This window comes from Suricata suricatta, chromosome 6 (assembly GCF_006229205.1).
Source record: "Suricata suricatta isolate VVHF042 chromosome 6, meerkat_22Aug2017_6uvM2_HiC, whole genome shotgun sequence".
Lineage (NCBI taxonomy): Eukaryota > Metazoa > Chordata > Mammalia > Carnivora > Herpestidae > Suricata > Suricata suricatta.
The window spans coordinates 22,681,904-22,692,910 of record NC_043705.1 but is presented as its reverse complement, the minus strand read 5'-3'; the positions used below and the strand labels follow the sequence as shown (position 1 = coordinate 22,692,910).

At 37.0% G+C, this 11,007-nt stretch overlaps 1 long non-coding RNA gene across 1 annotated transcript in view; it reads right to left on the bottom strand.

Annotated features, from left to right (window-relative positions):
- Positions 1–4,679: 4,679 nt before the first annotated feature.
- Positions 4,680–11,007, bottom strand: part of LOC115294145 — an 18,851-nt gene continuing 12,523 nt past the window's right edge. Inside the window, exons 2-3 of the long non-coding RNA XR_003909747.1 lie at positions 5,820–5,871; positions 4,680–4,740 (exon numbers count right to left, since the gene is read on the bottom strand). This is a non-coding gene — a long non-coding RNA (uncharacterized LOC115294145). The remainder of the gene's footprint in view (positions 4,741–5,819; positions 5,872–11,007) is intronic.

The following is an 11,007-nucleotide window of genomic DNA, read 5'->3' as shown; positions in this document are numbered from 1 at the left end:
AAAAAAAAAGAACTCTGACAAACAGCTATACTTTGATTCATTATTTTTTCACTTGTTTTTATATAGTTTTACTGCATCTGTATATATTCTTTAAAGAGATTTTTTAAATTAATGGACACTTTTTTAGTAGTTTTACCTCTACAAAAAAATTGAGTGAAAAGTACAGAGATATAGCTCTCATCCTCTTACCCCTATTATTAACACCTTGCATTAATATGGTACAATTGTGTTATGATAGGCATTTTTTTTCATTTTTTACACTTATTTATTTTTGAGAGAGAGAGAGAGACACAGCAACAAGTGGGGGAGGGGCAGAGAGAGAATGACCCACAGAATCCAAGGCAGGATCCAGGCTCTGAGCTGTCAGCACAAAGTCTGATGCAGGGCTCGAATTCACAAACCATGAGATCATGACCTGGGTCAAAGCTGGACACTTAACTGACTGAGCCATCCAGGTGCCCCTATGATAGGTATTTTTTAAAGAAATTTTTGAACTTTTCTCTATAGAGGCCTTGGATATTTTGTTAGATTTATTCCTAAAGAGTTGATATTCTCTAGTATTACTGCAAATAGTTTCTTCTCCTTTATTATGTTTTCTAGGTATTTGGTGCTAGCATATAGGAATGAAACTAACTTTTGTCATACATCTGACATCTTATCAATTTGTGGATTATTTTGGGTTTCCCATGTAAACAGAATCAACTGTAAATACTGACCATTTTACTTCCTTCTTGCCAAACCTTATGGCTTTACTCTGGCAAGACTTAATGGAAAAGATGAACTTTCTTTCATTCCTGTTTTATTTTTTTTAATTTTTTAATGTTTATTTATTTTTGAGAGAGAAAGAGAGGCAGAGAGAAAGGGAGACACAGAATTTGAAGCAGGCTCCAGGGTCTGAACTGTCAGCACAGAACCCGATGTGGAGCTTGAACTCACAAACCGTAAAATCATGACCCGAGCTGAGGTTGGACATTTAACTGGCTGTGCCACCCAGGCACCCCTCTCATTCCTATTTTTAAAAGGAATGCTTCTAATATCTGCTCACCTAGAATGATGATTACTTTGGGTTATCTATAACTGATAACATTTGGGTTACACAGATAACATTAATCACATAAAGGAAGATGAGGAAATAGATCCAACACACATGTAATTGGTATATAACTGGTGTCCTCAAACATATGAACTGCCTCCCAAAAAAGGACCATCATAAGTATTTAAAGACATAAGTCAAGAAAACACTTTCTCTAGATAAAAAGCCACCTATCTTTTACTCTACTATGAACCAACCAACACGAGGCATATCCTAGCAAAAGAGTCACTGAGCATCAAGGGTAAAAAAAGAAAATTTTGGTTTGCCAGGTAAAAAGTTTAAGTCACAATGACTATGTTTCTGATTTCCTCATAGCCTTGCTTTGAAGTCAGTAAAATGGTGTCCTTAAAGAACTCAATGTCCTCAAGGGAAGAAAGTGTGACTCAAGATATATTATGCCTGGTAAATTACTCCTAGGTGTAAAAGCAATAGAAGTACAATTCTGAATACAGAAGAATTTAGGGAATGCTTCTTCAATAAGCTACTATGGAACTGAATTTCAGCCAACCGAGAGATAAATGGAGAAAGGGGCCAGAGGACAAAGTATGCGATAGTGAGTTAACCCTGAAAATAGGACAAAATAAAAGTTTGTGGTTAAAGAAAAAATACATGAATGTCATAGACTCGAATGTTAAAAGTAATGTCACCTTTAACCAAATTTGGCACAGGAAGAAAAAAAAAGTATGGGCTCAAATAATAGGTATAAGAAAATTCATCCGGCACTCGGTTTTATGTTTATTTTTGAGAGAGACAGCATGAGCGGGGGGAAAGGCAAAGAGAGAGAGGAAGACAGAGAATCCCAAGCAGGCTCTGAGCTGTCAGCACAGAGTCCAATGTGGGGCTCAAAATTCATGAACTGTAAGATTATGACCAGAGCCAAAATCAAGGATCATACACTTAACCAACTAAACCACCTACCATGCCCTGGCACTAAGATGTTTAGAAATCCTTTCAGGAGATTCTTCTATGCACCAAAATTTAGGAACCAATGCACAATGGGAATAATGATAATGACTTTCCTGTTTAAGCCTCTGTTGCCATGGTAAGTACGGCAAACACTGTCGACTTCCATAGGTCTCAGGACTGTTGAACAGGAGATAGCAATGGTAACAATCCGTATGTTAAATCTCCTATGAAATAACTAAGTTTTTTCTTCTTCTTGGTATGATACAATGTCTTAACATAACAATCTCAGAAAGAATAGGCTGTTCTTGACTATAAATGTTGACAACTGTTACAGAAGTCATTAACAAAGTTTACCCTAAATAAATCCAACCAGGACACCCTGTGCCCAGAACATCCGTATCACTTCTTTTGACAGACAAAAAACAGTAAGCAGATTACAGACCTAAAATAAACACATTAGAAAACAAACAGAAAAGCCCCAGAAATAACCACCTTTAAGCTCTGGTATCTAGCAAATTCAAAAATATTTGGGGTATCCTCTTTGGGAAGAGAGGAGCAGGGAACTAACAGAACCTTGTCCTTTCTTTCCAGTGCCCATAATTTTCTTATTCCATGCTGGGTTTGCTCATCAGCCTATTTGCTTGTCTGAGGTTTTGCTCCATAGAAGCAGTAAAATCAATTCCAGAGATTTCTATTAGCCCATCAGGCTGTCTGCAATTCTGAGCCATTGGGAGCCAATATCTTTGCTTTTCTTCTACATTTTCTCTGTATACTATAGAAACAGCTCCTCCCTTATGATCATTCCTCCTATAATTCTGAATCACCAGCTTTTGCCATATATGGCGAATGTGTATATACACACATATATAATTGTATATATGTATATGTACAATGTATATATACATTCACGTGTACGTTTTTTGTTTTGTTTTGTTTTGTTTTGTTTTGTTAGAAAAACTACCCAGAGTTTCCTTTCTGGAGTGAGTCTACTCTTTTCAGAGTGACTTGCTTACTTTCACATTTTGGAGATAGTAGATCTTGGCACTGTGACCCTAAACCCTCAGGGCTTAGAGCAGATTCCTTAGCAGGCCCTCTTGCTCATGGGATCATGGAAATCTGAGGCCACTTCATTCACTCCTAGGTCAGCAGAAACCTTGGCCTTCCGACCCCTTGGGACTTAAGACACCAGCCCAACCTAATTTCCATTTTTGAAAATGTTCTTTTGTGTGCTTGACATGAATGTTTTCTGCAATTGTGGGCATAGTGTTTTCTATATTGTATTAAGTCAAGCTTGCAAATTATATTGTTTGTATCTTCCTTACCTTTTCCTGTTTTTTAAAAAAATATTTATTGTTCTATCCCTATCAAAATAAGTAGATTAATATCACCAGCTATGAGTTTGATTTTGTCTAAGGTCTATTTTTGCCTCTTCAATGTGGAGGCCAATGTTAAGTCTATACAAATTTGGAGCTTTATATCCTCCTGGTGAATTGGACTTGGACCTTTTTTAAATTTATTCTTTTTTATTTTAAGATTTTATCTTTAAGTAACCTAAACACCCATCATGGAGCTCGAACTCACAACCCTGAGGTCAAGAGTCACGTGCCCTATCGACTGAGCCAGCGAGGTGGTGCTTCTGGACCTTTTATTATTATTAAGCGTCTCTCTATGTCTAGTAGGACCTTTTCATTTTAAATCCTGAGATTATTAAAGCTACATCAGCTTTCTTTTAATTATTACTTCCATGGTTTAATTTTTGGCATTCTTTTACTTTCAGCTTCAATATCTCTACTCAAAACAATGAGAGTTTATTGAATTTTAATTTGACAGCCATTTTACCACATTGAAACTCTCTGTCCACTGTTTTCTGGCTTCCATTGTTGTTGGGATCTAGCTGCGGTTCCCTTAAAGGTACGCACTGCAGACAGGAGGCTGGGCAGCCAGAACTCTAGTCCAGAGAAACTTTTCCCAGATCAAAGTCCTCTTTCTCCTCTATTGAGATTATGAGCCTCCTTGGGCTAACCCAGAAACACAAACTTGATTCGTCAGGAACTTTAATGTTGTTTTGACACTGGAACCTCTTCAATTTCACCATGAATTTTTGCTTCAGAAATGAACAAGTACTGAGAGCAAGACTGGCTACATAACTTATGTGCCCTGCACAAAATGAAAATGTGAGGCTCCTTGTTTAAAATAGTAGGAATAAACACCCCAGGATGGGGCGCCTGGGTGGCTCAGTCAGCTGAGTGTCTGACTTTGGCTGAGGTCATGATCTCACAGTCTGTTGGTTCGAGTCCCGTGTTGGGCTCTGTGCTGACAGCTCAGAGCCTGGAGTCTGCTTCAGATTCTGTGTCTATCTCTCTCTGGACCTCACCCACTTGTACTCTGTTTCTCTTTCTCTCTCTCTCTCTCTCTCTCTCTCTCTCTCTCTCAAAAACAAATAAACATTTAAAAAATTTAAAAAAAATAAACCCACAATTATATGATCAATTAATCTTTGACAAAGGAGGCGAGAATATGCATTGGGAAAAAAATCTCATTAGCAAATGGCATTGAGAAAGCTGGACACAGCTACATGTAAGAGAATGAAACTGGGCAAGCTTCTTAAACATAAATAAAAATAAACTCAAAATGGATTAGGGATCTAAATGTGAGACCTGCAACCATAAAAATCCTAGAAGAGAGCACAGGCAGTAACTTCTCTGACCTCAGTCATAGCAACTTCTTTATAGATACGTCTCCTGAGGCAAGGGAAACAAAAGCAAAAATAAACTATTGGGACCACATAAAAATAAAAAGCTTCTGCACAGTACAGGAAACAATTAACATAAAAGGCAACCTACTGAATGGGAGAAAATATTTGCAAATGACATGTCTGATAAACAGTATCCAAAATGTATAAAGACCTTATATACTCAATACCAAAAACCCCACCAATAAACTAATTAAAAATGAACAGAAGACATGAACAGATATTTCTCAAAGGATACATATAGATAGCCAAGAGACACATGAAAAGAATGCAACATCACTTCTCGGGGAAATGTAAATCAAAACCAGAGATTTCACCTCACACCTGTCAGAATAGCCAAAATCAAAAGAGAAAATGGGGCGCTTGGCTGGCTCAGTTGGTGTAACGTGTGACTCTTGGTCTCAAGGTTGTAACTTTAAGCCCCATGTTGGGCCTTGGAGCCTACTTTAAAAAAATATAAATAAAAATGAATAATTAAAAAAAAACAAGAAACAAGTACAGGCAAGAATATGGAGAAAAAAGAACCCTTGTGCACTGCTGGATGGTATGCACACTGGTGCAGCTACTATGGAAAACAGCATAGAGTCTCCTCAAAAAATTAAAAAGAGAACTACTACTCCATGGGACATTAATGGCATTAATGGCTAGTTACCCAAAGAATATGGAAACACTAATTTGAAAACATACATGCACACCTATGTTTATTGCAGCAGCATTATTTACAAGAGCCCAATTATGGAAACAGCCCAAGTGTCCATTGACTAATTAATGGATAAAGAAGATGTGGCAACATTACTCAGCCCTAAAAAAGAATAAAATCTTGCTATTTGCAAAGGCATGGATGGAGTTGGAGAGTTCAATACTAAGCAAAATAAGTCAGTCAGAGAAAATAAATGCTATATGATTGCACTCGTACGTGGAATTTAAGTAACGAAACAAACAAAGGAATAAAAGAGACAAACCAAAAAAACAGATTCTTAACAACAGAGAACAAACAAATAGTTGCCAGAGGGGAGGTCAGTGGGGAGGATGGGTGAAATGGGTGATGAGGATTCAGAGCCCACTTACCACGATGAACACTGGGTCATGTACAGCAGCGTTGAATCATTGTATCATTCACCTGAAACCAATATAACAACTGTATGTTAACTACACTGAAATTAAATTTTTTTAAATAAAATAAAATAGAAATAAATAAAAGGGTGCCTGGGTGCTTGAGTCAGTTAAGCGTCGGACTCTTGATTTCAGCTCAGGTCATGATCTCATGGTGCCTGGGATCAAGTGCCTCACTGGGCTCTATGCTGACAGTGTGGAGTCTGCTTGGGATTCTCTCTCTGCCCCTTCTGCCCCTCCCCTTCTCTCTCTCTCTCTCACAGAATAAATGAATAAATTTAAAGACAGAAAGAGAGAAAGAGAGAAAGAAAGAAAGGAAGGAAGGAAGGAAGGAAGGAAGGAAGGAAGGAAGGAAGGAAGGAAGAAAGAAAGAAAATATCAAGACAGGAATAGTAGAACATTAAACCAAGTTCAGGATCCTTCTGAACAGAGGAGGCTGTGTGACTGCACAGGCTGTACACCCATAACACTGGCCAATATGAGCCAGATCCTGCTTGCTGCTCCGATCCATTACTCTTCTGCACAGAGTCATTTGTTCCATTAGGACTTCAGTGCAATTCAAAGGAAAAAAGAAAGCTGATCATAAGAAAGGAGTTGTAAAACTTTAGAAATTGATAACCTTCTTGCAAACATATATATGCTTCTTCTAGAAAAAATACATAAATGAATTCTTAGGATTCTCAGCTATTGATTTCAGAAGATAACTTAACTCCGATTATAATCAGCAAGCAGAAGTGTGAGAGAGTGAAGAGACTCACGTGGTACATCTATGACCACTTAGAAGAAGTGAGTCCTGAGGCAGAAGGAAAAAAGAATCCAGAATTTAATTGTTTTCTGAACATTTACCCATAGGTAACACCCATCCTTTAGGTTTTACTGTGAAAACAGTAACTCAGATGAAATAAATGCATACTAGAAAGTAAATAGTAGCTGTGGGATCTGCAGAATGTAGGGGTATGAAAGCAAAAAAAACAAAAACAAAAACAAAAAAACTTTTTTTTTTTTTTTTAATTCTCGAGTTAGCTAACATACAGTGTGGTCTTGGCTTCAGGAGCAGACTCCAGTGATGACATACAATACCCACTGCTCATCCCAACAGGTGCCCTCCTCAGCACCCATCACCCATTTTCCTCACCCGCCCTAACCTTCAACCCTCATCAACCCTCAGTTTGTTCTCTGTATGGTTTGCCTCCCTCTCTGTTTTCATCTTACTTTTCCTTCCCTTCCCCTAAAGTTCAGATATCTAATAAGAAACCATGCTTTCATTAGGTTGGACAAATGAAAAGCAATAATATAATAATATCCAACAAATATATATTTATTTAGTGCCTACTATATGTCAAGTAGAGATAGTAAAAAAAAAAATAAGATTGTATATGTGTGTATGTGTATGTATGCATTGGAGATTAGTGGTTTTAAAGAGAAAAAAAGTGAACAAAAGGAATATGAAGCAGAGCAAGACTGACATCTTAAACTGGTCAAGGTAAAGTCAACTGAGAAGGTGACCTTTAAGGAAGGTCACCTGCTTGAAGATGCACGTATTTTGAGAGTTTGCAATGTGTTGATGGATATGAAGAGACTGAAGATAAAAGAGAAGAGGGAAATGATGGATGATGGCTGAGAGGTGGCAAAGGGGTTAAACCTACAAAGGCTAAAGGCCATTCATTCATTTTCTGAGATTAGAGAAAATTATTTAGAAATGAATTCTGAGTGAGGTGTATTGTAAACTTGATTTTACACAAAGTTAAGGTGATTTTTGCAATCTCAAATCCTGTGTGGCATATGACCAAAATCTAAAGAAATTAGGGGGCACCTGGCTGGCTCAGTCAGCAGAACATGTGACTCAACCTCAGGGTTGTGAGTTCGAGCTCCATCTTGGTGTAAAGATTACTTAAAAAATAATAATAACAAAGGAATAGAGGTGATTATAGAAGAGAAAACAAAGTGCATGGGATACAAAAGTAAGAATTTATAATTTGAAAGTTGAAGTATAGAATAGAGGAAAAAACCAAGGTCATTTAGAATAATATATAAGAAGACAGTATTCAATGAATTATTAGTATTACAGCTTATAAAGGAAGTACAATGCAAAATAAGATGATAATTTTATAATCGTGAGAAAAACAAAATGTATGAAGAAAATTCAGAAGTAGAAATGATCTAGCATGCACCAGAAATTTATTCATTGTCAACAAACAATGGTTTGGATTCCATGCACCTTGGGAATGAGAACAAAAATGAATACCATTGTGGCATATCTTATTCAGTTTCTGACGTAAGATTGCATAAATAAAATAGAAAAACAAAGAATGCATATGAAATCATTGATACAGGCATATATTTTTTTCCAGAACTACTGTAGGACAAATTTACCTTTTTGATGTTTAAGGGGAAGTGGATAACATAACAGTAACATTTTTACCATGACTTTATTAAAACCAGAGAACTGTTATTCAAAACTTTATAAACCAGAAGTCATGATATCAGATTATAGGTAAACAAGAGTCGAGTTCACTTGTTTGTGTTATCTTGCAATACAAGGATGTTTACCCTTAAGAGAATTTTGCTTAAGTTCTGAATGAGATCTGCTAAGAGTTCACAGCAGAAGGCTTAGAGTTATGCTTCATTGCACTTCACTACATAAATGCACTTTCCTGATACCTCTTACAAAGTCCTAAAATAAAGGTTAATAGAAATCCGACATACACCTAATGAGGCAAAAATAAACAAAGGTTAGAAGTAGAGAAACTCAATTCTGCTATGTTAATGAAAGAACAAAATGGAAAAGTAGTTTATATTCTGAGCTAAGCAGAACATAATAAAAATCCATAGGAAGAATTTTGAAATTCAGAAAAATGTTGCATAAAACACAGAGAAATATTTAAAATCTATAACTGAGCCCATGAGAAAGAAAAATTCATAGGTGCCAGAAATGAAAGAACTCATTTCTGTTCTCGGAAGCGTGTTAACTGATAGTAAGGCAGACTACTGGACACAAATATTGACCCTATTAGCTAGAGACTGGGGTTTAATCATCTTAGGAGAATGTAATATAACAGCTTTGGCCCTCTGAAAGCAGGGATGTAGAACTGATACCTCCTATAAAAAGAAATGGCCTGTGGAAGGATTTTCTCTCTGGGTAGACAAACTCTATCAAATCAGAGAAACGTCAAGGAAGTAAGCTCTGAGCAGGACTCTTGGAGAACGATCCCCACTCCCTATGAGAAACAAAAAAGTAAGATAAGCCTCTGTGAGATGTGGAATCTGAATTTATTCTACCCCCATGGTGAGGGAACTCCTGGCCAAGCCATTAATATTAAAACTCGTGCCAGACCCCAGTGAAAAACACCTGGGGTGCCGTGCAGTAGCCAACTCCAAACTGTTCTATAGGGATGCTTCTTCAGCAATGGTCACATGAATTTTGCACTAAAGGTACACAGTAAAAAATAATGATGAAACACGGGCGCCTGGGTGGCTCAGTCAGTTAAGTGTCCAACTTTGGCTCAGGTCACGAACTCCTAGTTCATGGGTTTGAGCCCCATGTCAGGCTCTGTGCTGACAGCTTGGAGCCCAGAACCTGCTTCAGATTCTGTGTCTCCTTCTCTCTCTACCCTTCCCCAACTCACATTCTGTCTCTCTCTCAAAAATCAATAAATATTAAAAAAAATAAACCAGTTAAAAAATGACAAAACATGATATTATGTCCACACACACAAAAAAAAACAATAGGAGGATAAGGAACCTCAAGTACTTACAGATAAATATTTCTGCAAACTAATGACCTTTCAAATGATTAAAAAATGAAAGAAAAAAATTTAAATTGTTATTTTAAAAAGTTTTTTTATAGTTTATTTGTTTTTGAGACAGAGAGAAACAGAGCAGGAGTGGGGGAAGGGCATAGAGAGAGGGAGACACAGAATCTGAAACAGGCTCCAGGCTCTGAGCTGTCAGCACATGACCTGATGCAGGGCTCAAACCCATGAACCACGAGATCATGACCTGAGCCAAAGTTGGATGCTTAACCAACTGAGCCACCCAGGCGCCCCAAATTATTGTTATTAATAATAGTAACAATAATGGATTTTTAAAGTTTATTTATTTTTGAGAAAGAGAGAGAAAGCATGTGATCAGAGGGGGAGAGAGAGAAGGAGAGAATCTTCACTGTCAGCATAGAACCCCACATGGGACTTAATCTCATGAGCTGAGCCAAAATCAAGGTCAGATGCCTAACTGACTGAACCGCCCAAACACCCCTCAATAATGAATTTTTAAGAGAATAAAGATGAAAGATAGACAGAAAACAAAATTACAGGATAATATATATATGTTTTACAATTTTGATTTAAAAATATATAATTTGGGGCACCCTGGTGGCTCAGTTGGTTAAGTGTCTGACTTCAGCTCAGGTCATGATCTCGTGGTTCACGAGTTCGAGTCCCATGATTCATGAGTTTGAGCCCCACTCTCTGTCTCTCTCTTGAAAATAAATAAAAATAGTAAAAAATTTTAATATGTAATTTCTAGAAATGAGAAATTTGAAATTGAAGTTGAAAAATTCAATTAACTTATTATTAAAGTACAGATTATACATAGCTGAAGAACAAAATAGTAAAGTGGATAATGGAGCAGAGAAAATTACTCAGAATATCATGAAATGACAAAATGGAAAATAAAATGAGGGGTTAAGAGATAGGAAGTCTAGGGGCACCTAGCTGGTTCAGTCTGTAGAGTCTGTGACTCTTGATCTTAGAGTCGTGAGTTTGAGCCACACATTGGGTGTAAAATTAAGGAGAAAAAAAGAGACATTAAGGATAGACTGAAAGGCCCAATTCAATATAATCTGAAAGGATTTTTAGAGTAAATAGAGATAATGTAGGAGAGACTATATATGAAAATACAATGGAGGAGAATTTTCCAGAAATGATGAATATAATAAATTCCCAAGTCAGAAGAGAGTGGAGACTGGAGAAGAATAAATAAAAATAAATCCATATCCAGACACACTGCAGTGATACCACCAACTGCATAGATAAAAAGGAAACTCTACAGATGGAGACTACAAAATACATTATTTTAAGTTTATTCATTTTTGAGAAAGAGAGTACAAGTGGGAGAGGGGTAGAGAGACAGAGAGAGACAGAGA